This window comes from Anas platyrhynchos, chromosome 9 (assembly GCF_047663525.1).
Source record: "Anas platyrhynchos isolate ZD024472 breed Pekin duck chromosome 9, IASCAAS_PekinDuck_T2T, whole genome shotgun sequence".
NCBI lineage: Eukaryota > Metazoa > Chordata > Aves > Anseriformes > Anatidae > Anas > Anas platyrhynchos.
In genome coordinates this window covers 23328403-23352256 of record NC_092595.1, presented here as the reverse complement: position 1 = coordinate 23352256, position 23854 = coordinate 23328403, and the positions used below count along the sequence as shown (strand labels likewise).

Genomic DNA, 23854 nt, shown 5'->3' with positions numbered 1-23854 from the left:
TCCAGAAGAGATCCAGAGATAGCGGATATTCCAGACAATATGTTAGGACTTAGTTTTTCAAAATATACATTTTTAAGTACATAAATATATGTAAAATGGAAACATAATGGATACATACATTGTATAGTTGCTACATAAATATGAAAGTCCTAGACATGAAAGCTTTTTGTGTTTTAGTGATATAAACACACATTTCTACAATTCTTTTGAATATGCATTTGCTTTTATCAGTGTACCGAAGAATGCTTTTATTCCACTATATATTTTTTTTCTCCTAATAACAGAAGCAGATTTTTTTATTTGTCCATTGTCTGGTACAGTAATATGACTCATCCCCAAAATCCCAGGATATAACGTAAATCATCTGCAATCCACATTTACAGCCATTTATTCTTAATAACACAGTCCCAAAGAGAGACAATCATTTTCTTCAGGAGAAAGTAAGTATTTTCCTTTGAAATTGTCCTCACTGATTATTGCATACCCTTTCTGTTCACTTTTGAAAGAACACAATTAAATACCTGATTAGATCTGTCAGTGCAGTCCAGAGAGTAGGAAGAGGAGAAGAGCAGTGCAGAAATACATCTCTACAGAAGCAAACTGTTTATTTACTCCAAAGATTCATCAGCCACACTATGCTGTTATAACAACCGACCCAAACAAATGCTGAATGGTATCTTAAATATTTTTAATTAATGATATTCTACTTTTCTCCTCAAAAGAAGGAAAAAAAATGTTTGCCAGCTGGTCACATAGTTGAGATACTTTCCTCTGCTTGTGGGGCTGCCTTTGCTTAAAGCAGTTAAAACAGTGATACAGACTGGCTTAATAGTAAGTGGTTTGGAGCTTGTAGCAAACCATTACTAATACTTGGTAACCATAAATAACTATAATTATAAATAACTATAGTAATTAAAAATATAAATTATTTATTGGTTTGTTTTGAATGTTGTTGTGTCTGCCTTTAATATCTTCATTAATTGCAAGTTTTGGTTGTTCCAGGGTGGTTTACTTATGTACACAAACAATTATTTCATCAGTTTCAACATGTGCTGTATTCATGCAGTAGCACAAAATGGTAAGGTCGGTTACAGTTGTAAAATCTAGATGGCATTTACATAACCCATAGGGCACAAGGCACTAATTTGTCTGAAGGCCTCCTTTAAATGTTTAGTTCATTCACATTTGGATTTATTTAGCCTTTAAAAGAACATTTCACTGCACTGAGATTTTTCTCCCCTGCTCTTACCCCTACAATTAATAACCACAGAGCTCAGCCGTTGCAGCTACCTTTTGTGGTTTCACACGTCATTGCTTCTCATGGTATTTCTGTTGGGCATTCTAGAGAAAAAACAAAACACAAAACCACAAACAACTAATTCCAGGATGCTAAGAATCCGTATTTGCTATGAGGCTTTCTGCTTCACCTTGGTGTATCCCGAAACCCCCAGGAATTTTGCAGAGCCACGTGTCACAGGTGTGCCACTCCAGCCCCACACTGTAAATGAAGGTCTGCCCTTCCCTCAGCCCTCTGGTTCACCTCTGCTGTCACTTGGCTTTCCCAGCCTCTCCCCCACGCTTGTGCAAGGGGTGTGATCCGGACTGTGTGTGACACCAGGAGCAGTGGATCATGTTCAGCTTTGTCAGGGAGCACCAGCTACACAGATGGTTGGCCTCTCCTCAGAGAGTCTCAGCTCTGAAGAAGCAAACAGCCATGAAGTTTGTACTGAAATTCTCCATGTAAACGCAAAAGGCAGTTATACGGCATCATAAGCCAGCGAAGAACAGTTCAGTGGCATTTCCAGATATTTATAGACTTCGGGGAAGAAAATTTTCAAGATTGCTAACCTGTGACCTCTGTGCATTGAAACTCAAAGAAGCTTTATTGCTTATTTCAGAGAAAAGTCAGGTCAGCACTAAGTACTCTTTCCCTCTTCTTTTCCTCCACCCACTACTGAGAAGCATCTCTGGCCTTTTATCACAGTGGTGATAACAGATTTCAGGGTATTCATGAATATCTGTATATATGCTCACTGTTTATTTATGTTTAAAATACACTAGAGGTGTGTTTGAAGTCTCTGCAGTGTCAGACATGGAAATGGACTCAGCCCATAGCAAACTGCTTTTAAAAAGTGCTGATCATCTCAAAAGGCTGTTAAACACTCTTCAGACAAATATGCAGACACTAAACAGATTACTGGATCTTCCTTGGACAAATGTTGCAGCTGTTTGGAAACACACGGAAGCTGTAGCTGATCCTTGAGAAAGGGAAGTGCAGGATGCCTTGTCTTTTGACTTTTCAGTGTGTTTAAGGCAGGCTGCCTTGAAGTACCCATTTTGTTCTGCTGTCAGTGCACAGGGGTTAATAATCTTCCCTGTCCGAAAATGCTTGGAGATTTTTCTAACAATGTGCAACACTATCAGCCTGAAATAGTTCAAGAGATAAGGAAATTAGCAGAATGCTTTATGAGGTGAATTAAATGTACCCATCAGAAATGGTTTTTTGCTTCCATTACAGTGTGTGTGCAGATTCTCAGGACTTTGATGATGTCTAGAGTTATTAATTAATTTAACGTTCACTCAAGGTGAACAGAAGGAGAACAGCAAGAGTCATTTCTGATTTGATATCAGTCACAAGTTGAATGCTAAGGTCTGGTAATTGTTTGAATGGTACCTCCCTTTGCTAACTAGTCAAAAGACACTGAATTTCATTAAATAGGATTACTGGGTCATGACATCCGCTCTATTGTGAATAACATTTGACCAGGGAGAACACAATGAAATAACCTTCAGACAAGGTTTTCAACACACAAAGATATCTTAAATGAAAACAACTTGATTATGAAGCGAATCCAACAACTTTCAGGCAAAATTTCCCCCATTTGTAAAAGAAAGATGCTCGGCTGCAGATTTACAGACCATGTTCAGAACTTGAAAAAGGCTTCCATTTTTTCTGTATCAAATAGAGCACTCCACATGGGCTCAATCCACTGAATAGCGTGGAGGTGGGGTCTGCCCACTAGGCTGACTAGATGTTCAGCTTTGATTTCTAATCTTCAATGAGGTTTTTTCTAACGAAGACATAGGTGTATGTGCTGCCTTCTTTGCCAGATCTGGGGTTAACGCTTCTCACTCTACAGACCATCTTTAAGAAAGCAGTTAAAGGGAAGAGTAACCCAATGCAAAAAGAGTAGCATAATTTTTCCAGCTAAAAGTCTCTGCTTCATTAGACTGAACTACTTCATCTCCTCCAAAGCTAGCAAGGAGCCAGGAAACACTGGTAATCATCAGTGAATAAGTTCATAAGTGTTAAGGAGAAAAGTAAATTGAAAGCTATTCAACATGAAATCACAAATTCAGTTACGGATGATAAACTGCAGCGAGTAATCGCTGCACGACAGTCACGTAATCCAAGCCCCCATTTAATCAAAGTGAATTAGAGATCCTGACTGCTCCTAAGCAACTGGTACCCAGTGCTGGCTCACTACTCCCATCGTCCCAACAGCTGGAATGCAGGTCAGAAAACATGAAAGCAATTCCTGCCTCCTCTTCTGATCCTGTATCAGAGCTAGCCATGACACAGCTAAGGTACCTTGGCTGCCCTTTTCTCCTGGCTGTCTTCCACAACTCTGGAGGCCAAAATACCTGAGGGCAGAGCTGGCATCATTTCAGCTGAAGTCCTAGTGGATCTCTAACAGACACTCTGACCATATCTCAGTACAAACAATCTGGTGTTAGGTGAAGCCATAAAAGTGTAGACATACTGCTAACACTGAGACAGAAGTGATCAGCACAGGCCCAATTTTTCATTGCCTGATACATTACCTAACACTACACTCAAACGTTGCTATTGCTTCTGTTTGGGAATAATGGAAAAACAGATTGTTACAAGGTGGCAGTGCTGGAGTGAAGGCTGGACCTCAAAGAAAATTACAACATGAATTGTGAGAAAAGATTAGGTAATGCAATTTTATCACCTTCCAGAAACTGTGTGCAGCACACTAAGGCTGATTCTATGGGATGGAAGTGTCCAGGGTGTTTCAGTCGAGTGTGTCACTGATGGGCTCAGAAACCAAAAGTTCATAGGAAGTTCTGGACATGTGTGAGGGGAAATAATTTGAAGCAGCATAAAAATGGTCAGTAATGAGGTGAGGGACATGTAAAATAGATAACAAAACACTAAAGGTCTTTTGCAAATCATTTCTGTGATAAAATGTCCCATTTAACAGTCCTGCTTAGATACAAAAGAGAAGAGAATGAAGTGTGTGTGTGTAAGGAAAAGTGAAGTTAGTCAACTGGATATGACACTGAAGTGACCCAAAACACTATTTGGTTATGCAAAGGGCTCCTAATGCAATGCTGTTAATGGCACAGGGCTCGGAGTGCAGGTTCCTTTCCCTCCCTACGGCAGTTTTGTATGACTTGGAAAGTGCTGAGCTTGACGCCGAGCTCACTTTTGTCACAGTAGAAGGAAACACTTCATTAATACTGTTACATTTGTGCAAATCTAATCTGGAGCTAGTTTATTTCTTCTGATTAAATAATAATAATAATAATAAAAAAGAACAACACATATTAAGTCATCCAAAGGTTCTTGAAATGAACCAAAACAAAACCAAATGCTAACTAAACAGAGCAGTCAGGTGGAGTGAATGTTCAGTGAGCCTGGGCTGTTTTCATTTATGTTCAAATGTTTGGCCACAACTTAGAAACAAATATTGAGAGAATAACATGAATTGCTATATACATTACTATCTAGGATTTAGGTGCAGGCTCTGAGCAGACTGTGAGAAAATGTGTATCAGGCAAGGATGCTGGAGCTCTCAAACATGCGAAATCACAACTTTGTTTATTCCATGCAAATTCCTAGGCATTGAGAAGGAAACCCTTTTGTAAGTGGAAGCCACAATGTCAAACACAGCTGTTCCATGTCACTTTTTAGTGTGTCTCAATTTGGCATAAGTGTAGTTATTTCACTAGTAACTCAGGAGGTGAAATGGCCCTTTCAAAGCAGAGCCTTTAGAATAAAAACATTTTCAGTTCTCTGCAAGCCAGAAGGCATCACAGAGCGAGTGAAGCCCTCTGTGTGACATCTGTCCTCCTCCATTGTGCCTTGGAAAATCTGAAGCCATTTCTGTAAAGAATCTGTCACTGAACATTTTATAAAATTCATCTTAGGAAAATGCAAATGGCTGTTAATGTGCAGGAATGAAAAGATAAAAGACCAATTCATTTTCATGAGACACAGTGATGGATCATGGTGTGACACATTATTGGGACTGCAAAGGAATAAGCTCCTCTTACTTATCATGGACTCAGTGATTATTTATGACTGTTAACATCCATCACCAAAAGGGCAGAGTAGTGTTTTTGGTACTGCATCATCACCATGCCTATTAGAGATGCACAAGAATTGAGAGGAGAGCTCCCTGAAAGCAGATTAACACGCTGACTTTTTGGACTGAAGCTTCTTTCACAGCCTGTGAAAGCATTACATAAGAATATTATTGTTCATCACTTCAAACTTTTAGAGGGAGAGCTGTGATATGTGAGAAACAGATCCACTTGCCTTTATAGCATGTGCTAGGAAATACTGACACAAAGAGAATACTCCACATAACCTGCATTTCTTCCCCTGTGTGTCAACCGGCCCCTTTTCCATGCACATGAATTATAAAAGGGCTGTGCCAGGACTGGCAAGGGATGTGCTGAGGGATGTAACCCTGTGGGAGTCATCCTCACCCGGGGTGACCGCAGCCACATCCACCTGCCCAGCAGCACCCACCCGCTGGCAGCCCCTTCTCAGCCCCTCACCTCGTTCCTCCCAGCTGCCCTTCCTGCACTCCCTGCCCCTGCTTCTGCAAAACACGGGTTTGTGTCTCACTGAGCAGCCTCCCATCAGCCCTGTGAGATGTTATGGATGGACATGGGGCACACATCCATCCAGGAGCCTCTGGATAGCACCAGAGGCCATGGGAGGGGTAATACTGCTATGTTTCAAAACCTTTCCTGCTGACATAGGACGTATTTTGCATGGAGGGTTTTCATCTAGCACTGATGAGGAGCTCACACAGATTTTTCAAGCCTTATGAGTCTCATATAAAAATGTTTATCAAGTCCAGAGTTCTACTAACCCTTATGGGTTACTGTTCTTGCCATCAACATTGATGCTGCAGTGATGGGACTTCACTACTCAGTATCCAGTCAGATTGATTGCCTGCTTATCCAACTACAACCATAAGATTTAGAAAAATAATGTTCTAATGTCTGAGTAGGCTTTACCACACTTTGAGTTTAGGAAGCAGGAAGCAAAACCAAAATAGCTTTTTGCCAGTTTTAAACTCTTCTAAGTGCTGGCACCCCTTTGAAATACAAAGGTGCAGATACAGAGCCTCAGCACGTGTAATTCAGTGTAAAGTTAGGGAAGCCCATGTTAGTTTGCTGTGGTGAAAGATTTAACTCCTAGTAATAAAGCATTGGAAATTTCAAGAAAAATAAACAGCAAAAGGAAAAAAAAAAATCCAGCATCAACACTTCTAAATTAGAAGATTCATCATTAGCATTGCAAAACCCTCATAACCTTTTACATCAAGTCAAAACAACACCCTTCTACAAGAGGAGATTATCTACCCTTTCTGGTATTATTTGTTGTTCTTGCCATGTGCTCCCTGTTATTTGGGACAAGGAAACAATGAGTGGAAAGAAGATGGCTCGGCGCGAATGACTCAGCCAGTGCTCATTTGTAAACTGACAGTTGTATACTGGAAAACATTAAGAGAAACCAAGTCTGCTTTGTAAACAGTGGGAAATATCAGGAATATCTACTGCAACTCTTACATAACTCCTGAGTGAGACACTACAATTTCTGGGCGATGTCTGGAACGCTGTAACAGAAATACTGAAAAACAGAATGTCAGACAGAAAAGGCAACATGAGTAAGAGGAAAACATGCAAAACCTTAAACAGCTTGAGAATTTGGAGGCTTCTATAACAAATCACCAAACAGAGTATTTGTAGGTATTGAACCCATGAAACACAAGCATCAAGAATCAAGAAACACAATCCTCCATCTCCTCAGCTCCTTTATATGAGTTTTGATTGATTCTCTAACACAGGCAAGATACCAAGATACTAGATCAAGCCAAAGCCCGCCTCCTTCCCTCTGCTCCCTGATCACCTCCCATGACCCGAGGCAGAGCACATGGAGCAATCACAGCCCCCATCCTGGCTGCTGTCCCCCTGGTTCCAGCACCCAAAAACTATTCAGCGGTGAGATGTAACTGCCCCTGAGTTACATCCCCATGGGGACTGGACAGGCTGGATGGTTATTTAAAAATAAATACATAAATAAATAAGCTTAAAAGGGAAGGAACTAACATTTCTATATATAACAGGATACTGTAAGTTTGTCCCAGGGGTCACTTGGGGAGATTTGGGCTTGGGTGAATGTGGGCATGGTAATGCTGGTTCCCAGCTGGGATAGCTCTATAGAATGGGACTTGCAAGGACTGCCTGCTCAGTACTTTCTTTTGCATATGATTAGAAATTAAAAGTGTTAAAATTAAGGCATAAGCAGAGATTTTGTTGGGTAGACATGAGCAATCAGAATCAATATAATGCATCCTTCATTTCAGTACCTCCTAGGTCACCCATCTCTGGTTTCAACATACAAAACTTGTGTCAGACACCCTTCATGGTTAAGGTATTCCCACATGGTACAGAGAAGGTAAGGTATGTCCAAGGTTTGCTGTCACATTGTGATGTGCTCTTGATTTAGTTTTACCTCCTTCCCCCTCCCCACCATGTTTTGATCATGTGCTACAATTAACCAGAGAGCTAAGCTAAAGTAGCTGTTAGAAATCAGCCAGTGGTACATCTGTAATACTCCCAACAGGGGAGACAAACTGCCTAGATCTGCACAATGTTAATGGTGTCAGTCAAAACGAGCCTGCATCTGATGCATGTGCCCTTTTCTGGTCTGCTCCTGAGGTAGAATGAGGCTCTGTTTCTGTCCTGCTAAGCTCAAAAAAAAAACACCTTTAAGGAAGGCAGAAATGACTTGCTGCTGAATTGCCGCATTGCTGGTGAGTCCACGGTTCAGCAAAGCAGATAAACAATGTTAGCACAGGGGTATTGTCTGAAAGATAAAGCAAGAGAGATTTTAAACAATTATCGGTTTTGTTTTGTTTTTGTTTTTCCTTTGATAATCTTTTCAAATTTAGGACCTTAAGGTCATCTGTGAAAGGTCATTTCAAGTGAAGTTGGATATTTAACACAGATTTAAAAAAAAAAAAGTATACAGACAGCAGCTTCATCAGCCTCCAGAGGGGTGACAGTGAAGCAGCTGTCCCTCTGGCCACTTGGCTTCTTGACTATGGAGAAGATGTAAATAGTAGCTATTGTCTTGAAACTACATTTTTCTTAGTAATACGGTCAGTTTCATGCAACTAAACTGCTAGGAAGTTACTACATGGTCATACTGGTTTCTCCATGTGCAGCCTCTGAATTGAGAGTCTTTCTACAAAACTAAACAAAACAAACAACCCAAAAAACAACCAACCAACAAAACCCCACCATTTTTTGCTTTGACCTTACTAACTCTTACCACTAGGAATTCCCTTGCAATACTCTCAGCATGTGTTTATCCCCAGTACTCCCTCAAGGACTTTCTGAAATGCCATCTTCTAGAAAGCACTTTCCAAGGTGACTGTCAGCTGTAAATCAAATTATACTTGAGCTGCATTATTTCTATCTGAATTAGAACTAAGTGATGCTTACGGCACTGATTTAGACTGATTATCTACAGCTTGAACCAACTACTGAGTGACAACACAGACTCCATTCCTGAAGAAATTTATGATGCTGATTTCTTAAGATGGAAACTGTAGCACAGAGTAACAGATGTTTAAATTGCTCTTCTTCTGTGAGGACCTGCGCATTCAGATTAAGTGCTGAAAAAATCTGTCTGTTTCTCTTTCATTCCCTTGGCTCCCAGTTCCTTGGCTCCCAGTTGCCTTGAATGATTAGAAAAATTTTCAGAACTGATCCTTCAATGACTATGCATACAACATAATTGAGTAGCATTAAGCTATTGCTTTCACCAACATTTCTGTGGTTCCTGGTTGCTCATAGAATAAAAAACTTCAGTTGCGCAATTACTCTGAGCACTTACAGAGGGCAAGTCATAAGTCATGGCTAAAATTTTCTTTTTCTTTTTTTTTTTTTTTTCCTTTGTGGCTTTGCAGGTCATTCTTAAAGGGCTGATAGCCTTCCCAAGCTGGTGACTTTAAAACAACAGTGCTTTACTGCACACTGCACATGAATCCTGTGTAAGCTTCCTCTGACTCATACAATTCCATAAATATTTAATGGACATTTTATTCAGAAAAAGGAAGCACACAGAGTACAATTTAAGTAGAAACAAATGATGTTTGGTGCCTACTTTATAAGACATATTCTTGTGATAAAGGCAAATCATAAAGTGGTGTTTATTTTTCCTGATAACCAGTATTCCACTATTAGATTTTGATGATTGCTGACTTTGATAACTCTTTGGTGTGGCCATTGAGCTAGACTGGGTTAGATTTTCTCCCATACCATCCACATATTTAAGGGGCATTGACGGATAACTTAAGGTTTTGTGCCGCTTTCACTACATCCAATGGTAGTAAGCTTAACTTATTCTGTTTTACAACTAATCAAACCAAAAGCTGGAACTTCTCATGACCTGAGGGGAACAGATGAGCAGAAGAGGTGTGGAAAGGAAGAGGGAAGCCTTCTACTGGTGGCCCTGCAGTGTGTGTGCCCTGCGGTGGGCATTGTGGGCTGGGAGCTATCCCCCACCTCCTGGTTCCCACACAGCTCCCTGATGGGCTGCACATTTGGCTGGCTCCTGGGCTTTCTCCCAACCTCTAAGTTTACTCACTTGTAGATCAATTTAATCCTTCTATGCCACAAGGACATTTTGTGACTCAAGTAATTCATTAACAGATCTCTTTAAGCTCTTCAGTGAAACCCATTACAAAAAATGCAAAGTATCAGTCGTGAAGATGAAGAATGCAGCTCCTGGCTGCATCTCCTTTTGCTCTTGTCCTTTCCTGCCTCCATCCCAGTTTGGCTCTACTCATGCTGTAATATCGTTTGAAGGGCGCATGAGACTCAGCCTCTGCCTGAGCAGTTCCTGCGTGAGGCCAGTACATTTGCTGTATTTATCGCTCTCCATAGGTTATTATGGAATTTCTGAAAACATACAGACACTCACCAAGGCAGTTCATTGAGGAATGGTAATGATAGAGACTGTGAGAGCTGTTTGAGCTGACGTTGGGTCAGCCATTGCATTTACTTGGTGTGGACTGAGCTGGTTTTCCACACACAAAGTCCGTTTGGTCAGAGCACACATCTTTCTTTGCTGTTCTGTCACAGTGAAGATGCACTGCAGCTGTGAAGGATCAGTCCGGGGCCTCTCTTACACCATGACTGCCAATTGTGTCAGATGCTGTGTGGTGGTTTTGTGCCGTGGATTCCCCTAACCACCAGGGACCGAGGAGAGACCACCAAGCTTGTTACACTTTATAGCTATTTCAAAATGAAACTCTGGTTTCAAAGTAAAAGCTTAATACCAAGTCCATTCAGCTCTGATATTGTTATTATTTTTTTCCCTTTTGGTCTTGCTTTATCTGGACTGCTCTGCAGTATCTGTCCAAGGAAAACGTTGAACTTTTCTCCCTGCCATACATATATTTTAGCAGGGAGTTTTCTTCAAGACAGCTTTTCATAGAGGATTGGATTGCTGTTGCTATGATGGTTTTACAATCTGTACCAGTTCTGTCTTTTGGACTTGATTCTGAAAAGTATTGGACAGCCTCAACACCTACTCCCATGAGTGACCAGAATTAGAATTACTCAGCATGCCAGGCATTCATACTATAGGTACTCAGTCAAAGAAAATATTTGGAGAAGAAAATGCAGAATGAATCAAAAGAAAGAGCAAGGGAACATGGTGCCAGATAAATGCAGACAGAATTATGACTGCTAGACAGAAATGTTTCCAGCTTCTAAATTTTATCTAGACTGTGGTGATAAAGACAGACTATCAGTATGTATGCCAAACTAGCTGTCTTCCTTCAAAGCATGAGATTATATTGGGTGGATCCAGAAGGTGTCTGAGGCTTAATCTTAGAAATGGTACTTCAACAGAAATAAAGTGCTCAGGAAAAAAAAAGACAAATGATCTTTCTGGAACTTTTTTTTTTTTTTTTTTTTTTTTTTTTTAATTTGATCCTCCCATGTAAACAAGAGACAATACAACCTTCTGGGACTCTTGCTAGCCAGCAGTCTCAAAACTGCAATGAAAGAAGGATTTCAAAACTATTTCACAATTGTGTTTGGATGAAACATGTGTTTACTGTATGTAAATGAACAAGACATTCTGTTCTTTTAGGACTCAACAGACCCTCACTGTGTTAGACGATTTGGTGTACTCAGGAAAGTGGTCTTCTTCAGAAGATGCTGGACTGACAAATAGTTGTTTTTCACTGGATGTTTCCAGACTTAAAAAAAAAAAAAGGAAAGAAAGAAAAAAAAAAAAAAAAGAGAGAAAAAGTACCAAAGTGCAATTTTTTGGCTCAGAAGTCACTTAACTTGATGCTCACTTGTTTTTTTAGCTACAAATAATGACAAAATAAGTTACTTAATGAAAGAAATGTGGAGTCTGAGTTTCCTCTGACAATAAATCTCTCTCGTACAGTTCACATTTTAAAGCAGCATGTACTCAAAATGTGACCAGCCCCAACAGCTTGAAGCAGTTGATTTTTATGCTTGAAAATTCCCTTTAATAGTTTGGGTGTCCACATGTAGCCAGTGTATGGCATGGTGTGTGTGCCAGCAAGCCTCTTCCCAATTAACCCACGTAAAATGCAGGATCCACTGCAGATTTGGGAAGTTGATCCTTTACCCAGCTGCTTGTGTAAGGGAGGTGTTTAGCTACACAATTTATTTCTTTGTTTTTCTGTTCATTGTTAGCTTATCAGTTGTTGGGTTATGGAGGTTACACCACAGCAGGGGTACTTTTCACCTTGGGCATTATTTCTAGGTGGAACCAGGGAACAAAACTATATAGGACTGCAAGTCTACATGGACCAAAAGCTGCACTTCTGTGAGTCTTGCTGCAAAGAGGAACTGCTACAGATCAGAGACTGGGGCGCCTTAGCACAGGGGTTTTATTGTTCACAAGTCTCCTCTGCATCGCTGTTCAAACACCTCTGGTATTCTTAGAAAAACTCCAGCTTGTGTTTGCCTCAGCTGGGCAGAGGCTAGGCCTCATTTAGGAGGCTTTCTGGAAACTGCTGATAGGCTTCAGGCTAGCCTTGGAAAGTGCTGAGGAACAAATGTGGAGCTGAGTAGTGATTTACCGTTCCCAGGCCAACAAGCAACACTTACATGCTAAGACGGCCAACACTACGCTGTAACCTGCAAAGCTCCTCAGCTTGGGCTGGGTCTGGTTCTTACCGATGTCTCTTGCAGATACTCTGGCCTGGCTGGGCCATGCTTGACTGAAGGCCACAGGGAGCAGTGAGGGATGATGGCAGAAGTCATTCTCTGCCTTGGTTCACAATTCCGCTACTGGCTGTCTTAGTGAGCAACTGCTTTTATCACTCTTTTTCATCTCTATGGCATGAATCTTATCACTTCAAACAAGTTCAAGATGACAGAATCATGCTTGTCAGGAAATCTTCCTCTGTTGTAAAAAGACTATTTTTTTTGTCTTTATATGGGAATATTCAACTATCTGATTGTGTAGATTTTCCCTTGCTCTAATCCCACACTAATGGTGCTTCTAGGGAGGGGAAGAATGCAGCCTTTGCTGCTGTGTCTCTGGAACATTTTTCTGCCCAGCAAGCACAGTTTATAGCAAAACATGGATATCTTTCCCTCGTTTGATCCCTCTACACAAATTCACCAGAATACTGCACAATCACCAGTCCTGCAGTATTTTCTGTAGCAACTCTCAGTTTAAATGTTATACTAAGGAAAAGCATTATAAACATGTGCCAATTCCCTAGCACATTCTGCTGTTACCATTTATGAAATGTTAAGGGTATTACAGTACTGCATCATCTTCTCCCCAAGCACAGCGACAGGTTTTGCAAGGTACTGAGTATCAATTCTTGCTGGAGCTGCTGGGACACAAGAGATTGAGGAGTGAAGATTAGAGGCCAGGCGGCCACATCTAAACACAAACTGGAAGGTCCAAGGCAAGCTCATTTCAAGTTCTGAAAAGTTTGAAAATCTCAGTTTTACCTTCAAGACAACTTGTCGGCAATATTAGATGCATCTCCAAGAATATGTCAGTTGAGAAAAACTGTGCTTTTGAAGCAGGTTTTCTGAACCCATCGCCTACCATGTGCTGGTTCTCTGTGTTCGCTGGTCTTGCAGTGCCCAGCTTCGGTTCCTTTTACAGACAGATAACACAGCATGCAGCTCCAGGAGGACACCTCACATGCTCTAGCATGTGAGCTAATCAGCACTCAGCCTATGGGACTAGGCTGAAGTTAATTTTAAGACCCCTGAGATGTGTAGACCACAGTGTTAGGTCCTCACCACTAATTGCTTTGGTCTGCATAGCCATAGCTATTGCTTCCCACAGGTGCTAATAGTGTTGTCATCAGCTTTAGCTTGAGTTTCAGAGGTGCAGGGTATTCCTATCTCTCATTGAAATAAGCTGTGAGAGCTCAACATTATTATTACTTTTTTTTTTTTTTTTGGAAAATAAAAAGTAGACCCACATTCCAGAAAACCGTGTGAAAGGTGTACAGATTTTCCAGAGAAATTCAGTTCTCTGAGTTAATAGAAGAAGAAAATTTGAAAAATAATTTCTCAGCAGCTTTCTCTTGTGACACATTTAAAATAAATATTTTTGTTTGATAAGTTGCATTACTTTAAAGTCTGCAGGTTATTCTGGACTTTTTTTTTTTAGATTTATTTTGCTACATACTTATCTGCCAATCTATAAATCCAACGTCATAGCAAAAATGTTTTTGAATCATGAAAATATCTAAATGCACAATACACATGCCATTAGGAACTGTCAAAGAAACACTCTTCCAAAAGATCACAGTGTCAGCTGTTCTACATTCATATAGTAATACAGGGCAGAGACTATCAAAGAGAGTAAAATTATTTTTTAATGACATGTGAATACTTATTTAGCCATGTACTGAGCAGATTCTACAAGGCTCTATACAAAACTGATGCAGACTTCAAAATCCCTTTTGACTCTATGATGCAGGGATTAATACCTCTAGCTACACACAGATACTTTCTATACCTTCTGGCATTTTTGTAGCTCTGCTTTTGAGCAGACTGTTTATCTTTTGGAACAAGCTAGTCCTGCTTTTGGTATGGTTTTATTGCCCTGTACTTTTTGCTGGCTCCCTTTCATCTCCCTTCCATCTCTCTATTCCTGTCAGTCGGCTTCTTTCTTTGTGTATTATACTCACACTAAAATATGGAATTTGCAGCATCTGGCTGTTCCTTGATGTTTCCTGCCATCTCTTCTGTTCCTTTACATATTCAGGATGTTTGGCAATCTTTTACCCATGATCTTCACAAGCCAGATGAGGGGATTTTCCTCTACCACCTTGCTGATCAGTCTGCTTTGTGGAACTGGAAGATGGGGCTAGCAGCTTCCAAGCAGCTTGAACTGCAGGAATGCTGGCACATCACCTCCTTCATGGTCCAAACCGTTCGAGTAAATAATGAAATTGCTTTTAATTAAGTGTTCAGCATAAATGATAGCACAGTTAGTTATTACACTGGCTAGCAGAGGTTAAACCACAGAAGTTCCAAAATTAGATTTACACTGGATGCACTTTTCAAACATCCTCGCTGGGCTGAATTTCTCAGGAGAAGGCAGGACTGGTGTGAGGCTGTTATTTAAGAAGCTAATGGATCTACACCAGTATAGCTTCTCAGTTCATCCAGCTCAGTCCCTTTGCTGGTTCCCCACTACAGTGGCAGAAAAGGAGTCGCCAGGTATTGACTACAGCCTGGTGTAGCTAAAACGTAAATCTATTTTATCACACACACACACACAGAAATATATATATATATATATTTCAAATGTGGTCTATTGTTTCACCTATTCACAGGGCACGTGCATTGAAATACAGTGTCTGAACAGATGCATACAGGGAGGCTGTGACTCTGGAACAGACCTATTGCATCTGTGATCAGGACAATGCTACCTCAAGTAGCTAGTTTGAGTGTGATATACAATCCAGTGCTATCAGCATGAATAGGGCATATGGTCCCTAAGGTTTAACAATCTGCAGCAACTCAACGATTGGTCGTTAATATAGGCAACATCTCTTAGGACATCAAGTCCAGGACCAGCTTAACACACCTGTTGGTGGCTCTAGGGCAGATGTGAGCTGCTGTTATCCCAGTCAAAACACAGGATGGTAGCATTAACACATGACCACAATGCATTCCCTATACATCTAAACACATATACATACTCCACAGAATTTTATGACCTTGACAGATACTATAAGGCGTGGAGGAGGCTGCTGGCAGAGACAGGGAAGAGACTCGGAAACAGGTCTTCTAAGGATGATTCATACCATCTGCATCAGAGGATGTGAAAGGGGAACTTGCTACAGTGTAGGCAATGACCACATCTGCCAAATGTGCAGTATAAAATTGTGCTGAGACTGCTTTTCTGGAAAAGCCCAAAAAAGTCAGGGTCTCCAGACCAACTTTTATCCTCTGTTAGTTATAATTCTGAGCTAATGAACCTGAACAGAGTAACCAGCATGCAGCTTTGGTTGGAAAAATATAACAGGGTAGCAATCTGAATAAATCTGTGATGCCAATCACAGCAAGACAAAATGTACAAAACTTGCAGCATGAAGACTACATGATCTTCTCTGTCTTCCTCCATTAAAAATCAGCTCAGTAGTTCTCCAGTGTACACACAACTTGGCCAGAGAACTAAACCCATTTTTCAATGTGCAGCCATCAAGACAATAATCAGATATTAAGAGCCCGGAGATCACTGAGATTGCTGAGAAATCCTCTTAGCCCATGCTAGTTGGCAATTAGAGAAAATCACAGTGTGAAATTTTAGTTTTTAGTTGTTTTCATTATTTGTTCTATAATAATTCTTACTCAACTGTTACTTTTTAACATTTTTAACATTAGCTTTTTTTAACATTTTTGAATTTGTTCCAAGTCCACCGCCTCTAAAGCTAAATTTAGGCAAACTAGCCAAGCAGAGAACTGATGTAAAAGGAAATGGTTTTGAAATACCAGTGACTGTAGCCTACAACAGGCAAAAGTACTATGCACTTTACTCAATCAGTCACTTTAATTGATAGCTGCTGGCCCATATCTCAAATATGCAGTGAAATGAATTACACACAGTTATTGTGACCTTGCAAAATAAATAGCAAAGCCCTGAAGACATACTAAAAACATATAAGGAAGTAGAACCGTTTTCTCTGTTTTGTAAAACATTTCATTCAATGAAAAAAGCCAAGGAATACATTTTTCTAGATGATTTAAGATGCAGTATGCTGATGCTTCTCTTCCAATAGCAACAATTAAAATAACTTGCTTGTGTAACCAAAGCGTAGACATTATTTTTACTATGTTTCTTTAAACAGGGTTTGTATGTTTTTTCCCCCCTTTTTTTGTTCCATAACCTAATACTTGGATAGTAATTAGTGATAAATCTACACGAGAAAGTTCTGCTCACAACTCAATACATACGCCTTCAAACTTAAAGCTGCTTTTCCATTGAAGTCTTTTCATAATGTTTTAAGGAAACAGGCAGGCATTTTGGGCTCTCAGCCAAGGCTTCCCTAAAAGTCAGAAATGTGCTCAGGTCAATATTTTCAGTAGCACTGTTTAAAAAATATTGCTTGAAAAATCATTTATAACCTGCAGTTTAAACATAAATGTAGGCTCTTCTTAGCTAAGGACTGCTTTGCAAGCTCCAGATCTTCATTTGATCATGTCAGTTAATTCTACCAGTCATTTGCCTGAATAAATAAATAAATATGAATCTCAATACATATGAACCTCCTCTTTGATGCAGAGCAAAAGAATTACCTTGCTTTATTGCACGAGGCTGTATTCATGCCCAAAGAATGAATGCTGCTGCTTGGGTGAACAAACAGATGAGAGCCATTTCAGCCTATGCTCCATTAAAAATAGTGGAAGGACACACTCACTGAATTAGAAAATGTAGAAATAAGAAAAATAATATATTTTTTCTGTATTTCAGTTTTTAGTATAGAGATTTAAAACAAAACCTTGTAGGATGATGACAGAAGCCTCTGGGGAATGGGACTGAACCTCCACTCTGCAGATCAGGGAAGCTGCCCTAAGCAGTGGTGACAGCATCTGCATTCTTGTCCTACTGTGGCAAAGGTGGACATTTGAAAGCCTAACCAGTGTGTGTCTTAATAAGGGATGGGTGGTCTTTCTTCAAAAGTCATTATTTACTAACATGTACCACTCAGTAGTATAACATTTTTGATCTACATTTTCATTCAGCTTTATTGTGAAATTAATACTAGTTAATACTTGGTTCTTCAGTTGTTCTTGGATGCTCTTAACTTCTAGAAGACCATAGCAAGGCAGAATTGTCCTGGGGCTATTCTATACTACATCAATAACGAACTGCTCAGCCCTGGAGGTTCAGAAATACAAACATAATGTTAAGAAATTTTTTCCCCTCCTTGTGTAGGCATGGTGGTCCTACAGATTGGAGCCAATACTTCTAGAGGTATCAGCCTCGTACTAGTGATTGTGTCTCTGCCAAGAGAAGCTCACACCCACAACTCCACATGAAATCAGCTCTAGCTTTTAGCTATTGCCTCTTGCATGGATTAGACTTGTTGGACTTCTCTGATTTGCTTGGCAGCTTTATGTAAGGAATGCATTTAAGGCTGGTTTAAATAAATATGATTTTTTTTTCAATTCCTTAATAATCAGAAAGATACAACAGTTAATAGAGCTCCCATTAAGAAATGCCGCAGTCTCTTCATTTTGTCAGAAAGAATTATTAAGGAGAGCAAAGGTCACACACATTGGAAATGTGCTTCTGCTAAAGCAGCTTATTCCTGGAAGAATAAACACAGACAGTACTGAATTACTTTGTCATCATTAGAAATTGTCAGAGTCCCATAGTGCCTGGGAGAGCAGACAGGTTGGCAACCACACAGGACCAGGAAAGAAATGCTTGCATTGAAAAATACAATGAACTTTTTAGTTTAGTGCACGTAGCAATCTTCAGCTAATAGTAATGGCTAAGAGGGGTTGCTGGGAAGGAGCACAGTTTTTAGCTGCTGCAGTGGGAGAAGGCTGCTGGCAATAAGACTCTCCTTGGTGTTGCACCTTAGTGACATCATTTCTTGGTGAACGGCCAAGGAACTTTTTTTGAGAAAAACAAATAACAAATGTAAATATTTTTCCAGGAAATAGAAAAACAGTCTTGTGAGTATTAATTCCCCATTTAAATGGTACAAAAGACAAGGTTTTATGATTCACTTTTTATTTTTTTTTTTTTAATTATTTTTTTTACATGAAAATGGGATGTGGTAATGACAGTAATTATAAAATTAATTAATAACATAGTAAGAAGAAATTTAATGGACAACCTGACACTACAGATAATAAAGGTAATTTAAAAAATCCTTTCCAGATTTTAGACTGAAGTAATTGCTAGAATATTTTTAATGATCTCTAGCAATAATATAGAGAAGATAGTAAATTTATTTATAACTGGTGTCTCACAGCACAAACTTGTGCAGGTGCGGCTGCCTCCAGTCACTACCTTCATTAAGGCTGCAGTAATCCTCTGCCACTGCCACACTAAAGATTTCATCAAATCCCGTGCTTCTTTGGGAGATGCTCACTGTATTCACCTTTTCTTTCTAAAGAGAAACACCTTTCCTTGTCCTTTCCTGTCTCACTTCCATTAGCCAGATGGAAGATAGCTTGGACTGTTCGGGGCATATGACGTATAGCTCCTTGGTCTTTTCTGTTCCCTGTGTGGATAACAACATTTCAGTCTCTCTGTCTCCAAAGCAACTGAATTTTAATTTGACCCAACTGCAGTGTCCACACCAGCAGGGCAGGTGAGAAAAATGTACTTAGTAGCCTGTGTTTCAAATCCTCCCTAATGATCACTGGTACAAAGTGACCTCCTTTCTCAGGGCTGCTGTGAGCCATCACAAATACTTATGGACCATAGAGGTCTGACTGACCAGCCAGTATAATAACCTGTTTCTGATATAATTTCCCCTCAGTATAAATACAGGTATGTAATTTTATTTTAATAAAATCAACACTTTCCCTTTCGTGTTCCAAAAGAATGCATTTATAGGGGGGAAAAAAAAAGAAAAAGATGCAAGATGTAGAAACCCCATAAAAAGAAAAATAATAGATTATTCACAGTCTAATAACTAATATAAAAAATAATAAAAAAGAAAGTACCATTGCTACATAACTGATTTTACATTTCTGTCTCCTCAGAACTTTCAAAAAGATTATGGAATTTGGGCACCAACATCATTTCCAACCATGAAGGTAAATATCAACTCTCTTTAACTGGCCCCCATAAATACTATGTCCTTGACTCACATTTTAAACTTCTACAGAAAAGGCATTATTGTTCAAGTCATAATTGCTCAGAATACAGTTGATAATTCATTATGTCAAGAATTCTGTAATCTTTAAATATGTGTGTACATACATGTTTGTGTATCATATGTGCAGTAGGGATGAATTACTGAACCTTCCAGGCAGGATGCCTAACAGTCACTGCTCCCTGCTATGGGATGTTCCTTAGCGTCACACAATCACCAAGGGAAAGGGATCAGAGGGAAGATATCTATTCAGCACAAATATTTTCACAGTTGCTGGGGAGCTTACAGAGAAATGGCATTTAAAGACTACATGGGCAATTATTCAAATTGTTTTTATCTGAGAATTGCGCCAGATGTCATGGGTCTGCAGGTAACTGGAGTACCACCGTGAAGATGAGTACAGGTAGAACTGGGCCCATCACTGCCAGCTGCTTAGATCAGAATAATAAATTGGAACCACGTGAGCATTTAGCAGGATAGAATATAATGCAAGAGGGAAAGAAAGGAAAAAATAAAGTAAAATTACTAGTATGGAAAACTATGAACTTTGATAGTTTCTGAAACTTTCCTTGTCCTAGAATGTGTCAGAACTCTCTCAAGTCTTGTTCCTGTCATTGCAGTGATTCAAAATAAGAAAGAATGCAGCATTTAAAATGTTTGGCTCATAGGAAATAGCTTGTTAGAACATGAGGCAGCTTTCTCATGTACATTTTTCATGTTCTGCTACAAGAAGATCAAAACATTGTGAAGGATGTGTATTCAGCTGAGAAATGATAAAAATGCCACTTCTAGCTTAAGACATACTTTTGATATTACATCTACTGCACATCTAAAACTGTCAGGCTACAATGAAATTTGCCACCTATATTTTACACTTGTATTAAGTGAGAACATGAGAATTGACCTCTAGTAACACCATGTTTGACAATTCTTGTACATATAACTGTTACCAAAATGATTTTATAAACCAAGGCTGTCAAACACATCCTGTTGTAATCTTTCGGGAGACAGAATGCTACACTGTATTTTTAAAGCCATTTTTACAGCCTTAAAATGTTCTCTCAGGTCATATTAAATCATTTGCAGTGAATTATTTTGTTAGGCAGAAGAGCTTGTCAATGCTGAAACTGAGAATTGCTCTGTCAAGTTAGAGGTAAAAAAAAATCTGATTTGTAATTGAATCCATGTATTCTTTGCAATGGAGTACCTGATCTAAAAGAAAGCAAACTGAAATGTTTAAAAGTACAAGAGACAAGTGAAATTCTGCCTGTCTAGCTTCTAACTTCAAAAGCCATAACAGCATGGATCAGACTTGTACATGAAACTGCAATTTTATATTTCTTTTTGTACGTTTTTTATTGCTGCACGGCCTGTGCTTGGGCACCACCTGAGCCAAGTTAGCATTTGCTTAACTCAGTCTTGATAGTCTGAGCTTAATCCTCTGCTTAAGATTGGGTTTTTGCCAGAGAGCAGAGCTTAACTGAGGATTTCACATGCATACTTTACACCAGAACATCTTGCAAATATTGAAAATAGTGATTCGGGGGATTGTGCCATATTACCAATACTTTTGTGAAGGCACAGCATAATTTCCAGATTAAATGCAAGTTGACCAGAGTCCTGTTATTTTCACTCAAAATGAGAGTCACAAGGAAAAAGAAAAAGAACTACCCTTACTATGCAGATATAAACTAAGGATTATTTTTAAGAAAATGTACAATGTAAATCAAAATGAAATGAAGCCCAGCATGTGCAGGCTGCCATTAATAGACAGGGAGCTGGCTGCATTAGGCCTGGTCCAGGTATGTCATGGAGAAGGGGGCAGCATGGGGAGATGGGCCACCAGCACGCAGCACTGCCAGCTCTCACCTCTTGACTTGAGTTGTATGTGATCTTTGTGTTGAGTGGGAACTCTGTACGTTAAGCATGGAATAACATCGTATAACTAACTTGAAAAATGGGTTTAACTTCAGCTTAAGCCTGTTGGTGATCCCACATTTCCCCATGTTAATTTCTTTTTCTTCTGATGACATATATCATCTGTCAGCACTGTGGAAGGACACTCTGAATCAGCCTCTGTTCCCCGGTGGTTCAGCACTTTGAGGCTGCTCATTAGAAAGCTTCTTCTGACAGTAATTTATAGTCCAGCATTCCAGTGAGCTAATTGCAGGTAACATGCCTGGAATGGCAACTAGACAGTTGCCACTCGCCATGTGAGGAAACGTAATTATGTTAATTACCACAGCTCTCTGATGCGCTCCTCTCGGCCCTGCCCAGCCATGGGGACAATTTCCAACCTGGCTCCTGTAGGCAGCAGCACCACTCTTGGCCCCAGGGGAGGTCTGCTTTGCCAGGGCCTTCATGCACGCCACCACCTCTCGTTAAAGCAGTTGTGAGGTTACTGTCCTCATGGTATCTTTTCAGAACATTACTCAGAAAAAGAAATGCCTTCATCTCCCTTCCTTTTCACTGAGTTTTCCTGTGAAACAGGGTATCCTGCTAAGGGTCACCTATTTTATGCCAGTCAAAGCCTGTATTTTGAATGACATTTTTGCTTGACATCGGTGTGCTTCCCAGAGCTACACTCAGTTGAGGTGAGCTCATTATCGATACTTTTTGTATTCCTCAAATTCCTCTCAGTACTGATGCTAACTTTTTGAAAATGTACTGTGATTCTTTCCATTTAGGTCTTGCACAGGACATGGTGATCAGTCATCCGTCTCGTGCTGAAATCTCCTGTTACATGGATCTTCTGGCAACTCCATTTTCTCTTCATTTTTTCACAAGACATACGAGAGGAGCCCAGTACCTGCTGCACTGACACACTGCAACCACAGCACTTCAGCCCTGGGCTGGCAGACAATTTTGTCTGAAGTGGCTCAAAAGCAGATGTATTCAAGTGTGTCTTTTTCTAAGCTGCTTTGATTATGACATCTATGAATTTGTTTTCTCCCTGTTATTATGCACTATAAAATCCCACTGTATCTTTACTTCCTGTTTTAAAATGATTAGAAGTCTAATGTATTTTGATAACATGAAATGTGCCAGCTGGGATGAAATGAAATTTTGCTTTGATTCAAGCATTTCTCTCTATTAATCTTCATACTATGTTTTAGAGATGTCTGTTTGGTTTTAGTTATATTTACCTAAGTTGTGCATAATATGTGCTGTGTTTGACTCTCCATTCACATCCACATGTGTAAATTTAGAATAACTGCTGCAAAGCCAAGGAAATTATACCTTAGATCCAGTTGTAAGAAGAGGAACTGCAGCTTTGAGCTTGGGTCTTTAATCACATTCGCATCCAGTGGATTTGCCTTTTATATCGACTAGTGCATTTCACTGACAGATATTTATAATGTAACGCAGTGATGTAAGCAGGTGCACAGAACAGATTACAAATAGTAGTTGTAGAATTAAAAATAAATCCTCCTGTAGCAAGAATATTTCTTTACTTCACATTCAATCTCCCATATGATTTTGCTCAGATTTCTGCTGACAAAACTCTGAGTTTATATGTAAATATTAGAACATGTTCAAGATTATTTTCCAAGTCTAAAAAAAATACCATTGCTATAATGTAACAGGGTTGAGGATGCTTCTCATATCTGGAGTACTGCATTTGAAGAAATGTGAGTTTCAGATCCTCAGTTGTGTCTTTTCCTCTGGCATATGAATGATCTTTTGTTTTTACATTTTGGTATGTACAAGTGGCCTCATTCCTGATGCAAGTGTCCACAGTTAACATTTGGACCCACTGCTTGTTTGCTGTTTCATAAATGGTTCCTCTGTCAAAAAGCCTTGCCCAAATTAGTGGAATGCTTAGACTCCACATCTTTATACAAGGTTGAGGAATGGGGAATCATTACTGGGACTGCTTGAAAGAGGAAATAGTAATGTGGAAATCTATGTCCTGAGGGCCTGCAGTGCTCTGAGAGTCTACTGAAAATAAATAAGTTTAAATAAAACCAACACAACTCACAGGAACTGCGCAGAGTAGATACAAATACAGCTTATCCAGCAGATGGCATCTGGTGACAGTGGCAGAGTCAACAAGCCATGACGTTTAGTTTATCTATCGTTGAACACAGACACAAACAGTGTTGAACTTTACTCAGAGATCATCCATTCAACTCCAAACCATTAATGACTTTTCCTAGTGGGAGACAGAGTGTGTCGGTGTGCACCAATACAGA

General features: G+C 39.7%; 2 long non-coding RNA genes across 14 annotated transcripts in view; one reads left to right on the top strand and one right to left on the bottom strand.

The window, feature by feature from the left end:
• Window positions 1-23854, bottom strand: part of LOC106020393 (uncharacterized) — a 43499-nt gene that overhangs the window by 13738 nt on the left and 5907 nt on the right. For 2 of the 12 annotated variants that reach the window (XR_005267943.2, XR_005267952.2), the window contains exon 1: window positions 522-7712. The exons of 8 other annotated variants lie outside the window; for them this stretch is intronic. This is a non-coding gene — a long non-coding RNA (uncharacterized lncRNA). Of the gene's footprint in view, window positions 1-521; window positions 7713-23854 lie in introns of those variants that run through there. 2 more of the 12 variants (XR_005267947.2, XR_005267955.2) reach the window with 1 other exon arrangement.
• On the top strand, window positions 365-23639 carry LOC106020392 (uncharacterized). Of its 2 annotated transcripts, XR_005267956.2 has the most exons (4): window positions 390-440; window positions 7635-7726; window positions 19546-19599; window positions 22346-23639. It is a non-coding gene; the product is annotated as an uncharacterized lncRNA (long non-coding RNA). The 2 variants fall into 2 exon arrangements; XR_003499254.3 differs by lacking the exon at window positions 7635-7726 and having other exon boundaries at window positions 365-440.